This window comes from Osmerus mordax, chromosome 3, assembly GCF_038355195.1.
Source record: "Osmerus mordax isolate fOsmMor3 chromosome 3, fOsmMor3.pri, whole genome shotgun sequence".
NCBI lineage: Eukaryota > Metazoa > Chordata > Actinopteri > Osmeriformes > Osmeridae > Osmerus > Osmerus mordax.
Genome location: NC_090052.1, coordinates 17452643 through 17464219, shown reverse-complemented (window position 1 = coordinate 17464219; position 11577 = coordinate 17452643). Strand labels below are relative to the sequence as shown.

The window sequence follows — 11577 nt, the reverse complement described above, 5'->3', positions numbered from 1 at the left end:
AACGCTCTGTCCTTCTTCCTCTCCTCCCAGCTGCTCCCCTCATCCTCATCCTCCTCCACGCGCTCCACACTCCATTGGAAGTCCGACGCTGTGAATTCCCCCCAAAGCATGTGAATAGGCAGGCACCCAGCGGTGGATATCTATCTATCCCTTCTGCCTATCTCTCTCCCCTGCCTCTCTCCGTCCTCTGCCTCGTCCCTGCCCCCCCCCACCCAGCAGCCTCTGTCTCTGCTCCCCTGTGTTCTCCTGGGGTTCTGGCTCCAGGTCCACCCTCTGTTTAATATTCTCCTCCAACCCTGATCAAAGAGGCGGACTGGAATCCACTTAGCCGAGGAATCAGCGCCCCTGGCGAATAGCAATGCGAGTGAGCCAGCCTCGGCAGACTCCAACTTCTACATGGCTTTTATTAACCCGGGCAATTAGTGTGACTAGAGGCAGCTTATCGCTCATGATTTCGCACACATCATTTAACTTACATGAATGGCCGTCAGAACGGAGGGTTCCGGAAGAGAACAGGTCCCAGACAATGTTCTTGTGAATTTCACCTCAGCTGAAGAACACTGAGCCTGTTCACCTCTGTTAGTCTGCAGTTGTCTGAATCCTCAGCCAAATGACCTCCAGTTAACTCCTTTCTTGGGTAATGTTCATTCTCTTCATCTTAATTCTCTCACGGCGTTCTGTTCCTTTAATATTAGACTTTATCAGCCCCTCCATTTTACGTCCAGCTGAAACACAGCTCACCCCGGCAACTGTATGTGTTACAGGTGTGCTTCCTCCCAGTTACAGTACAGCCGCAGCTGTCGAGGGAAGTAGAACATCTAGTTCTGGGAGAATTTGACAAACAAAGTCTTTAATTCACTGGTGTGACTAATAGCTTTGGCCGTGTGTCCATTAGGTACCTGATCCCCTCGCTGGACCGCTCCCATGCCGGATTCTACAGATGTATTGTCAGGAACCGAGTGGGGGCCATTATGCAGCCTAGCACTGAAGTGCAGGTCGCCTGTAAGTGCTGTGTATCCACTCTACTGCCATACTTGCTGCATGCTGCCCACCGGAGCAGTTGCAGCCACACTGCTTTGTTGAAAGGTGTATCTGTTGTGTGATTCACTCCACTGTACAAAGAGGGTCTCTTTTTAGGTAGCAAACAAGACAGTGGCTGTTGCTATCTCCCTCTTACACTGTGTTACTGTGCCATTCTCTCCCCGCCTCTGTGATCCCCCCACCTGCCCTGCTCCCTGGCTGCTCTCCTCTCAACCTTTCCCTCGCGCTGTCTCGGCCTGACTTTTTCTCGCCTGCGTCGGGTTCTTCTCGTTCCTTTTCCCCTCCGTCTCTCGCCGTGCCTCTCTCTCTCCCTCTCTCTCCTCTCTCTCCCTCTCCTCTTCTCTCTCTCTCTCTCTCTTCTCTCTCTCTCTCTCTCTCTCTCTCTCTCTCTCTCTCTCTCTCTCCTCTCTCGCTGAATATATCCCCCCCCCCCCTCTCTCTCTCTCTCTCTCTGTCCGTCTCTCTCTCCGTCACTTTTTTGCCTCCCTCTTCCCTCTCCGTCTCCTCTCTGTCTCTTTTCTCTTTCCCTTTTTTCTACCGCCCTCCTCTCACTGTCCTCTGTCTCTCTCTCTCACCCCCATGTCAGATATGGGGGGGTTTGTGGAGGGCGAGCGTTCCCAGACCGTGTCCCAGGGAGAGGGGGCCCTGCTGCACACGCTCCAAGGATCCACAGCTTCCCCAGGCCTCAGATCACATGGTTCAGGGATGGACGCAAGATCCCTTCCAGCAGTCGATGTAAAAAAAACTTTACCCGTACTTTCTTTCTTTTTTTATACAGTTTTCTGTGTATACGTGTGTGTTTTTTGGTATCGTGTGTGTTTGTTCTTCATGCTGTGTGGAGCGTGAATTATGTACCTCTCAGGCAGCACCTTTCCAAACTTCAGAGTGTTAGAATATCTTCAATAGTTGTGGTGTATTTGTGCAGTCCAAACACGTTTGGGGTTTGAATAGAATAACTGATGGATCTCTGACCAGTCAGGCCCAATCGTCATAGGTTCACCTCTCAGTGAATAAAGCCAGTTATTATACAGCCCCATGTTGGTTTTGCAGCACAAATGATTGAAGGGTTGAGAGTAAACAGGCAGCACAGGGATCCAATTAAACAAAATGGACAAAAAGGCCTCGATTGAATGAACCGCTTTGATTGACAGTTCTCCCCCCACGTGCATTTGGATGTGTGTGTGCGCATGTCTCTGTGTGTTCGTGTTATGAACGTCTGTGTCTGTTTGTTGTGCGTTCTGTGATTGCGTGTGGGCGTAGATGTGCGATGCGTCGGATGTGCGTGTGGTACGCCCTATATCTGGGAGGTCTCAGTAATCACCTGAGATTAATTTATCTGTCCACATCGGCAGATGCTCCTAAACCCAGCCTCATGTTTAACGATCTATTATTCATCAGCATCGGCCCGGCATGTCACACTTGACAAGAGGACTTCCGACATTTACGTGCGATCATATTCCCCTGCATCGCTGCCCGTGAACAGATAGGTGGTTTCCTTCCCTGCCCAAAACATCGGACAGACCCCCTAGGGCGTGACCCCAGTGTGCGGAGAGAGAGGAGGTTAGAGTAGCTAAGGGGACCTACAGTGCTGGGCCCTCTATCTGTACCCCTCCAGTCTCCGTCTAAGTCCTCAGCCTCCCAGGCCCGATCCTGCCATTGCCTGAGGGCTGCTCTGCTACTTTATGACAGTGAGAGGCCCTGACAGGTCTTCCTCGTTTGTTTGCTCGCCTCTCGGATGCATTAATATGCGCGGGGCGAGGCCTGTGCTGGTGTGTGTTGACTTGGCGCGAGCCCTCACCTTAATTGTCCGGGAGTCTGTTTAATCGGCACTGATCGCGCCCCGCGGCTGACAGATACACAGCGGTCTAAATCTCGCCAAAGCGCTCACTGTCTGCTCCCATTTAACCGCCTGATGTCACATGATCAAGCCCCCCCCCCCCCCCCCCCCCCCCGCCCCCCTCTCCCTCTCCTCTCCAGCAGAGCTGCTCTCGAGGGAGGGCAATTCGAATGACATGTCTGGAGGACCAGTTACCTTAGCAGCAGCACAAAGCATGTTTGCTCAAGTGTGTTCGACATAAGAGACGGTTGTGGACTTCTTGTCTGAAAATGAAATGCCTGTGGGAAATATTGGTATCCTGTTGTAGGTTAGAGTAAATGGAAAAAATGTGTATATGTGTGTATGTGTGTGTCTGCGTGTGTGTGTGTAGAGCCATCACCCTGGACAACACTCTGGTTAATCTTGTCCACGGTGGCTCCTGATTGCTGGACGCTACTACGCCAGGCTGTGAATGACAAGAACGGAGAAAACAAAACCAGCCAGCCCGTCATCCTCACCGTGGACAGTATGTACACACACAAACACACACACATACCCGCGATTCTCACAAACCCAAAACATACACACAAACACACACACACACCGGGATCGTCTTCAAAAGGCAGCGGAAACAACGAGTCACAGTTTGTTTTGGATGCAGCCTAAATGGCAGGGCTCTCGTACCTTAGCATAGGGAGGCTAAACCAACAGGTGGCCCAGCCTCGGCTAACAGAAGCAACTACAGCTCCCTCTAGTGGGTCCCCTGTCAAGCCATTAAAGCGTCTCCCTTTTTCCGCCGTCTCTCCCGCTAACAGTCCTCAGTAGACTCGCCAACGTGAAGTCAACGGTAATGTACACACACAGTAGCCCCATTCCTATCTCACCGCCTTCCTTCCTGCGTGGAGCAGAGGATTATGGGCCCCCAGAATGTTCTAGGCTCGGGTCCAGGAGGCGCAGTCTGACCGGCTGATTAAACCTGTCTATAAACGAGGGCTGCAGTTTAATCGCCCCCCTCACAAAAGTAGATTCATGAAACGGACACAGAGGCAGTGTGAAGGCGCCCCGGTTTGCACACACACACACGTATACACACAAACACGCCCACACACACAAACACATGCACGCACGTGCGTGCATGCATACATGCACAAACCCTCAGGCACACTCAGTCATACACTATACACACACATACAGCACTCACACACACACATATATATTACACACACACACACATGCACAAACAAATAAACATACATGCATACATACATACATTACACGCACACTCACTAGGGAGATGGAGAAAAATGAGATCAGATTCAGAGAGAGATCACTGATTGGGGGCAGTGAATCGATGGTTGGTTGCAGGCTGGGCTGGAGCCATGAATGATGCCTGCAGCATCTACCGCCTCCTCTGTTTGTCTCAATTACACCACATTAAATTCCCCATCACCTGAGCTCACACCGAACCCGGGAAACATTGAGGACACTGAAACATCGGCTTCCACAGCAAAGATAGGGGAATTAATAATACAGTAGCGTCTGTGTGTGTGTGTGTGTGTGCGCGATGGTATCTTCCATGGTGATAGTGCAGAGTTGTGGAGCTACACTTCTAGTAGGCAGTAATGTTTAATATCCTCCTCTTATTGCTGTCTGTCTGTCTGTCTGTTTGGATCAGATGTGGGGGGGCCTGCGGACCCCATTGCCCCCACCATCATCATTCCTCCCAGGAACACGAGTGTAACTGTGGGAAGAAATGAGGTCATCATGGAGATGTGTGGCCAATGCGAGGTGAGTGCATGCACACACAGCGTGTGTGTGAGAGAAAGAGAGCCAGAGAAAGGGAAGAGGGAGAAAGCATCTGATTGGCGAGGACGAGAGACGTTCAAGGGAAAAAGAGTCCTTTTTTGAGTAATTGAACTTGATTCTGAAAAAGAAGGAAAGTACTTTCCTCTCGAAAACGCTCTTCTATGACCCTTCTCATACTTCATTTCTTAATTTATTTATCTGGCAAAAAGGATTGCTCACATTGTTCGTACTGTGCTTCTTCCTCTATGGCATTCATGATACCCTGGCACTCTACTGCCCTGACCTTGAAATTTCATATGAATCCGTATTGAAAACTTTCCTTGCCCTTCCCTCTCCCTCTGCTTTACAGTTTTTTTTACTTACAGTCGCTAGGACACCTTTCGCAATACTTAAGTCACTTTTTCAAAACTCTTCACACAGTTCTCCCAACAAAACTTTCAGCTCATCACAGCAGTTACTGTAAACTTCTATTTATCATTCTCCTTCCACCTCTTCATCCTTCTTCTCTTTTGTCATGCTCTCTCTCTCTCTCTCTCTCTCTCTCTCTCTCTCTCTCTCTCTCTCTCTCTCTCTCTCTCCCTCCCTCCCTCCCTCCCTCCCTCCCCTCCTCCTCCTCCCTCCCTCCCTCCCCTCCTCCTCCTCCCTCCAGGCCTCTGGTGAAGATGACCATGACCTGGAGGAAGGACGGCGTGGTGGGTCAGCACAGGGATCCGAGACTTTGGCCGCAGGCTCTCACCGTCAGCCTTCGGCGGTCGGCGACAGCGGCTACTACGAGTGCGAGGCTGCGCTCCGCAGCAGCAGCGTGCCTTCGGTCAGCGCGGGGGGCCTACCTCCACGTCCTCGGTACGGTACACCTGACCCCTGACCCCCCCCCCCCCCCCCCCCCCCCCAATGAGCGTGTGGGTTGACTGAGTGTCGGCTCGTGCGTGTAACCAGTGACTCGCCCCCTTTTCCAGAGCATCCCCTGTTTGTGAAGGAGCCCCGAGAGACACATCAGTGCCGAGATGGAGAAGGGTGGTGACATCCCCTGTCAGGCACGAGGTGAGGGTTCTCTGTCCTCGATGTGCCCGGCCCGCTTGTGTGTACGTGTGTGTGTGTGTGTCCGACGAGGGACCTCACCCCCGACTGTGCCCGCCCACCAGGAGTGCCCCAGCCCGACATCATGTGGTACAAGGATGCTGTGCCCATCAGCCCGGTGAAGATCCCCAGGTACAGGGTGCTGGTGGGGGGCAGCCTCCAGAATCAACGGCCTGCTGCCCGACGACACGGGGATGTTCCAGTGTTTCGCCCGCAACCTGGCCGGAGAGATCCAGACCAACACGTATCTAGCCGTCACCAGTACGTCATCCCCGCCGCTTTCCGCTTCCTGTGTGCGTCAGTTCCGCTCCCACCCTCACACCGCTCCCTGTCACCCAGCAGGCTCAGCCAATTACTGGATATTTTGAGTGCGAGAACAAGCGAGGGGAGAGAGGTTTCTTGGAGCTTGTTAGCTTCTCGCTGCGACGAGATGAGAACAAGAGTGGGCTTCCTGCAGTCTGGTCTCCGATGGCTTGATTAAGATCAAACTGGGGTTGTCTTTTAGTTGCAAACCATACCGCCCTCTGTCCTTATCAGCCCTCTCTCTACACCCTGTCCTCCCCTCCCCACCGCTAATCTCTTCTCCTCCCCTCTCCTCCCCTGTTCTCTTCTCCTCCCCCCTTCCTCCCCTCCCCTCTCCCAGGCATCGCCCCCAAACATCACGTCGGGCCCGACCGACAGCGCCGTGATTGACGGCATGTCGGTCATCCTCCACTGCGAGACCTCGGGAGCACCTCGGCCCGCCATCACGTGGCAGAAAGGTGGGCGGAGCCCGGGGCGGGACGGCTCCCAGCGCCGAGGGTGGTGGTGGTGGTGGTGGGGGGGGGTGTCAATCACGATCCTGATCTCGACCTCGTCGCTTGTAGGGTCTGGAAGTGAATTCGAGCTCCCTGTCCTCCCCTCTCCCTCCCGCACTCTCTTCCCCGCCCTGTAGGTGAGCGCGTCCTGGCCAGCGGCTCGGTCCAGCTCCCTAGGTTCACCCTGCTGGAGTCAGGCAGCCTGCTCATCAGCCCGTCCCATCTGTCGGACGCGGGCTCCTACACCTGCATGGCCAGCAACTCCCGGGGCATCGACGAGGCCGCCGCCCACCTGCTGGTCTGGGGTGAGGCCACATCCACACGCATCCCCCCCCCTCACCTGGAGACCGGAGCTCATTACACGACACGACTGACACGACTGTCCCCCGTTCAAACCCAGCTGTTGTGGTGTCTGGTGCGTGCGTGTGTGCGTGCGTGTGTGCGCAGCCAGGACACGCATCACCAAGGCCCCCAGGACCAGAGCGTCATCAAGGGGACCAAGGCCGTGATGACCTGCGGTGTGACCCACGACCAAAGCGTGTCTGTCAGGTGAGCCCTGCCGCTGCTTCTTCCCGCCCGCTCGCTCGCCCGCCCGCTTGCCGACTGCTCGGGGCGGGTGTCCTTCCTTATCGCTGCCGTTCAGCCTGCCTCCCATCAAGATGGCGGTGTGCGAGACAGTTTGCGTCTGGGCAGGTGGAGGGTATCTATAGAGCCAGTGTTTACACTCCCAGTCACCTGTTGGTCCCCGCCATTGATCGCATCTGGGGGTAAACACGTGAATATGTAAACAGAGTAATAACTTTTGACAGCGACTTTAATTAAACACAACACACAGGAGATTAACTGGAAAGCCGAAACAGCTGTAATTATCACAGACGTGTGTGTGCTGGGGACCAAGTGACAGAGTGAGGGAGATATGGATTCCAGATACAAATCACTAAAGCTATCAGCATGACAAAGCTGCCATATGGTGTTGCCATGTCATTTGCTTAAACACATGAACCGGGGCCATCGAGTAGCTTAACTGTCGGTGCCACGGCGTCAGACAAATATGTGCGCGCGTGCGTGCGTTGACAGTGTGCGCGTGCGCAAACCACGCGTGCCAAAAAAACGTCCGTGCGCGTGTGTTCCCCAGGCACGTGTGGGAGAAGACGGGCTCCGTGATGGAAGTGAACAGCTCCCCCCGCCTGCGGCTGGACCCCGATGGCACGCTGCACATCTCCCAGACGTGGTCGGGCGACATCGGAACATACACCTGCAGGGTGACCTCCGTGGGGGGCAACGACTCGCGCAGCGCCCACCTGCGAGTCAGGTGCGCCCCCCCCCCCCTCTCCCCCCTTCGCTCACGTCTCCCTCTCTCTGGCTCTCTGCTCTCTCTCTCTCTCTGCTCTCTCTCTCTCTCTCTCTGCTCTCTCTCTCTCTCTCTCTGGCTCTCTCCTCTCTCTCTCTCTGGCTCTCTCTGGCTCTCTGCTCTCTCTCTCCCTCCTCTCTCTGGCTCTCTGCTCTCTCTGCTCTCTCTCTCTCTCTCTCTCTCTCTCTCTCTGGCTCTCTCCTCTCTCTCTCTCTGGCTCTCTCCTCTTCTCTGGCTCTCTGCTCTCTCTCTCTCTCTCTGGCTCTCTGCTCTCTCTCTCTTGGCTCTCTCCTCTCTCTCTCTCTGGCTCTCTCCTCTCTCCTCTCTCTGGCTCTCTGCTCTCTCTCTCTCTCTCTCTGGCTCTCTGCTCTCTCTTTCTCTGGCTCTCTCCTCTCTCTGGCTCACTCTGTTCCTCTCGCTCGGTCTCTGTGTCTCTCTCCTGTTGTGATTCACTCGTGGGCACAATGCTATTTCCCCATTCATCCTGTGTGTCTCGCAGACAAATACATTGTTTTCATCTGATCATCCATCAGATGCGGTGCTTTTACTGCTGTTTGTTCCGAGTTGACGTGCACTGTATATTTATAGTATTAACACTGTTTGGTTTTCTCTCTGTGACACGCGCAACGGACGTGTCAACACACACACGCTTGCCGCGCTCACACACACACACAGGCAGCTTCCCCGCATGCCCAGAGAACCCCGTGGCGGCCCCTGAGCAGCTCAGAGAGGAGGGCCATCAACCTGACGTGGGCGCAGGCCTTCGACGGAAACAGCCCCCTGATCCGCTACATCCTGGAGGTGTCTGAGAACAGTGAGTGCGCTCACGCACACACACACACACCCTCACGCACACTCACACCCTCACGCACACTCACGCACACACACACACCCTCACGCACACACACACCCTCACTGTCAACACGGACGGTGTGCGCACTCTCTCAACACGCTCATAGGGTTTGATGTTGAAGTTTTTTTTTCCTGTCGTTTTTTCCACTTTCTGTCCGCCCCTCTGTCCCTCCCTTTGTCTCGCCCTCCCTCCATACCTCCGTCTCTCCCTCCCTCCCTCCCTTAACCCCCTCCGTCTGTATCTCTCTCCCTCCTCCCATATCTCTCTTTCTTCCTCTTCTTCCCTCTCTCTATCCCTCTACAACTTCTCTCTCTCTCGCATCGCTCTCTCTCTCTCTCTCTCTCTCTCTCTCTCTCTCTCTCTCCTCTCCTCTCTCTCTCTCCCTCCTCTCTCTCTCTCTCTTCTCTCCTCACTCTCCCTCACTCTCTCTCACCCCTCTCTCTGTCTCCCTCTCTTCTCCTCCCTCTCGCTCTCTCTCTCTCTCCCTCCCTTCCCTCTCTCCCTTTCTCTCTCGCTCTCCTTTTCCTCTGTCCCTCCCTCTCCTCTCCTCCCTCCCAGACGCCCCGTGGACGGTGCTCCTGGCCAACATCGAACCCGAGTCCGCCGGCGTGGCGGTGGGCGGCCTGATCCCGGCGCGGTCCTACCAGTTCCGCTTGTGTGCCGTCAACGACGTGGGGCGGGGCCAGTTCAGCAAGGAGACGGAGCGGTGGGTACCACCTAGACATGTCTAGAACGTTCTCCGACTTGGGCCTCAGCCAGGCTCCCCTCCCCCTCTGTCTGGGTCTCGCGTCCCCAAACCCTCGTCCCGATTCTCTTGGGCCGTCGCTTTCCTCTGTCTGGCATTTCTCCTGGTGGAGAGAGCGCTGGTGAGCCCGCGGCGTATCTCCCGAAGAGATAGCGGAATAGGCTGACCCTACAGTGTGTCGTGTGATCCTATATCTCCTCGCTGTCTGCCTTCCTCGCCCTCTCTCTCGATGGCCGTGTTATAAAGAGGGGTTCGAATGAGTCGGCGCTTCGAGCAAACTCAAGTCCCTGATGGATGCTACTGAAGTGGGAGATAGGGCTCTCTTAAGCCCGCTACACACGCACACACACACACACACACACAGGCACGCACACACATTGCCTACGAGCACACTGGCTTTCACACACACACTCATCCCATTATTCCTTCGATACAAATTCCCTCGCATCTTCACACGCAAATACCACGTGTACTCACAGACCAACGCACATACAGACACACACACACACACTTCAAGAAACCGAGGCTCACCAACACACACAGACGTTTGTATTAAAACAGAGCACTGTCACATATCCACAGACACCCATCTCCAGTTCCCTAACGATATACCGTCACACACACATACACACACACTCCTCAGTGTGAATGTTCTCAGCCCGAGCGCACAGCAGGGGGGTGACATAACAGCAATGGGAGGGCAGTGTTCGTGAGGCATCTCTCCTCTTTGATCCTAAACACTGGGCCTTTATCTGTGCAACAGGACAGCACTCCGACACACTGCGGAGAAATCAAGATGTCAACTCAAATTGACACGAGGAAGAAAGTCGGATATGCCTCTGTGACATTAGCCTACTTAAACCCAGGGCCTTCTTTCATGGCAGTCGCGCAGGAATAGCAGTGTGCGTCTCTAAGGGGTTGTATCACAGAGCCGATTGGCTGGCACAGACACACTGAGGCGAAGTCGGTGAGTTGGACTGGATTACACTGCGAGTCTGGCACCAACTGTACTTTCTTCTGTTCTGATCCATAAAGTCTCTCTGTATGATGAAATGACAAAGAAATATTCAGAAACTCTTCTTAATGAAGGCCTCTTGCGTCTTTGCTCTGTGGCTATTTCGGTTTTCTCCCTCCCTAACTCCCTCCCTTCCCTTTCTCCAGACTGTCCCTCCCAGAAGAGCCCCCAGTGCCCCCCCTCAGACTGTTATCGCTAGCGGACGAACCAACCAGTCCATCATGATCCAGTGGCAGCCCCCCCCCAGAGAGCCACCAGAATGGGCCGCTCCAGGGTTACATAATCAGGTCAGACAACACAGCCTGGTGTAATACCCCCGCCCTGGGTATTGACATTCACAAGAGCTGTGGAGCGTTTTCCATAAAAAACCCTCAAATGTGACAACCCACCTCTCACTCCTCTGTCTCCTTCCATCATCGTCTTCTTGTCTGGATAACAGATGCTGCTGTTCATCCTAATATCATGCTACCTGTCCAATACTCCTTCTTGCCAAATTACCACTTTGTTCTGTATTCTCTCTGTTCTGCTGCCCCTCCACAACCACCCACCCACTCACACGCCCGCACCCACACCCACACACCCACATGCACCCACACACACTTGGCATGACTTGCTTCAATCTCTCCCCTCCCTCCCTCCCTCCCTCTCTCTCTCTCTCCCTCTCTCTCTCTCTCTCTCTCTCTCTCTCTCTCTCTCTCTCTCTCCTCTCTCACTCTCTCTCTCTCTCTCTCTCTCTCTCTCTTGCTCTTTATCTCTCTCTCTCTCTTGATCCAATCAGGTACTGTCTGTCGGGGCTGCCTGTGGACTGCCAGATGAAGAACATCACCAACTCGGACCAGACCAACCTCCTCCTGGAGGAGCTCATCATCTGGACCAACTACGAGATCGAGGTAGCGGCCTACAACGGTGCCGGGAGGGGCACCTACAGCCACAAGGTCACCGAGTGGACCCTGCAGGGAGGTGAGAGGCCACCCCCACACACATTCACGTCACTCTGCATGGAGCACTCAGCCCAGAGCCCACTGGACAGCCTAAGAATCTGTATTCGTCTGTGAGATGCATATTTTTGCGTGTGA

General features: G+C 54.3%; 1 pseudogene; it reads left to right on the top strand.

Moving 5' to 3' along the window:
• Positions 1-11577, top strand: part of LOC136940541 (protein sidekick-2-like) — a 34691-nt pseudogene that overhangs the window by 5135 nt on the left and 17979 nt on the right.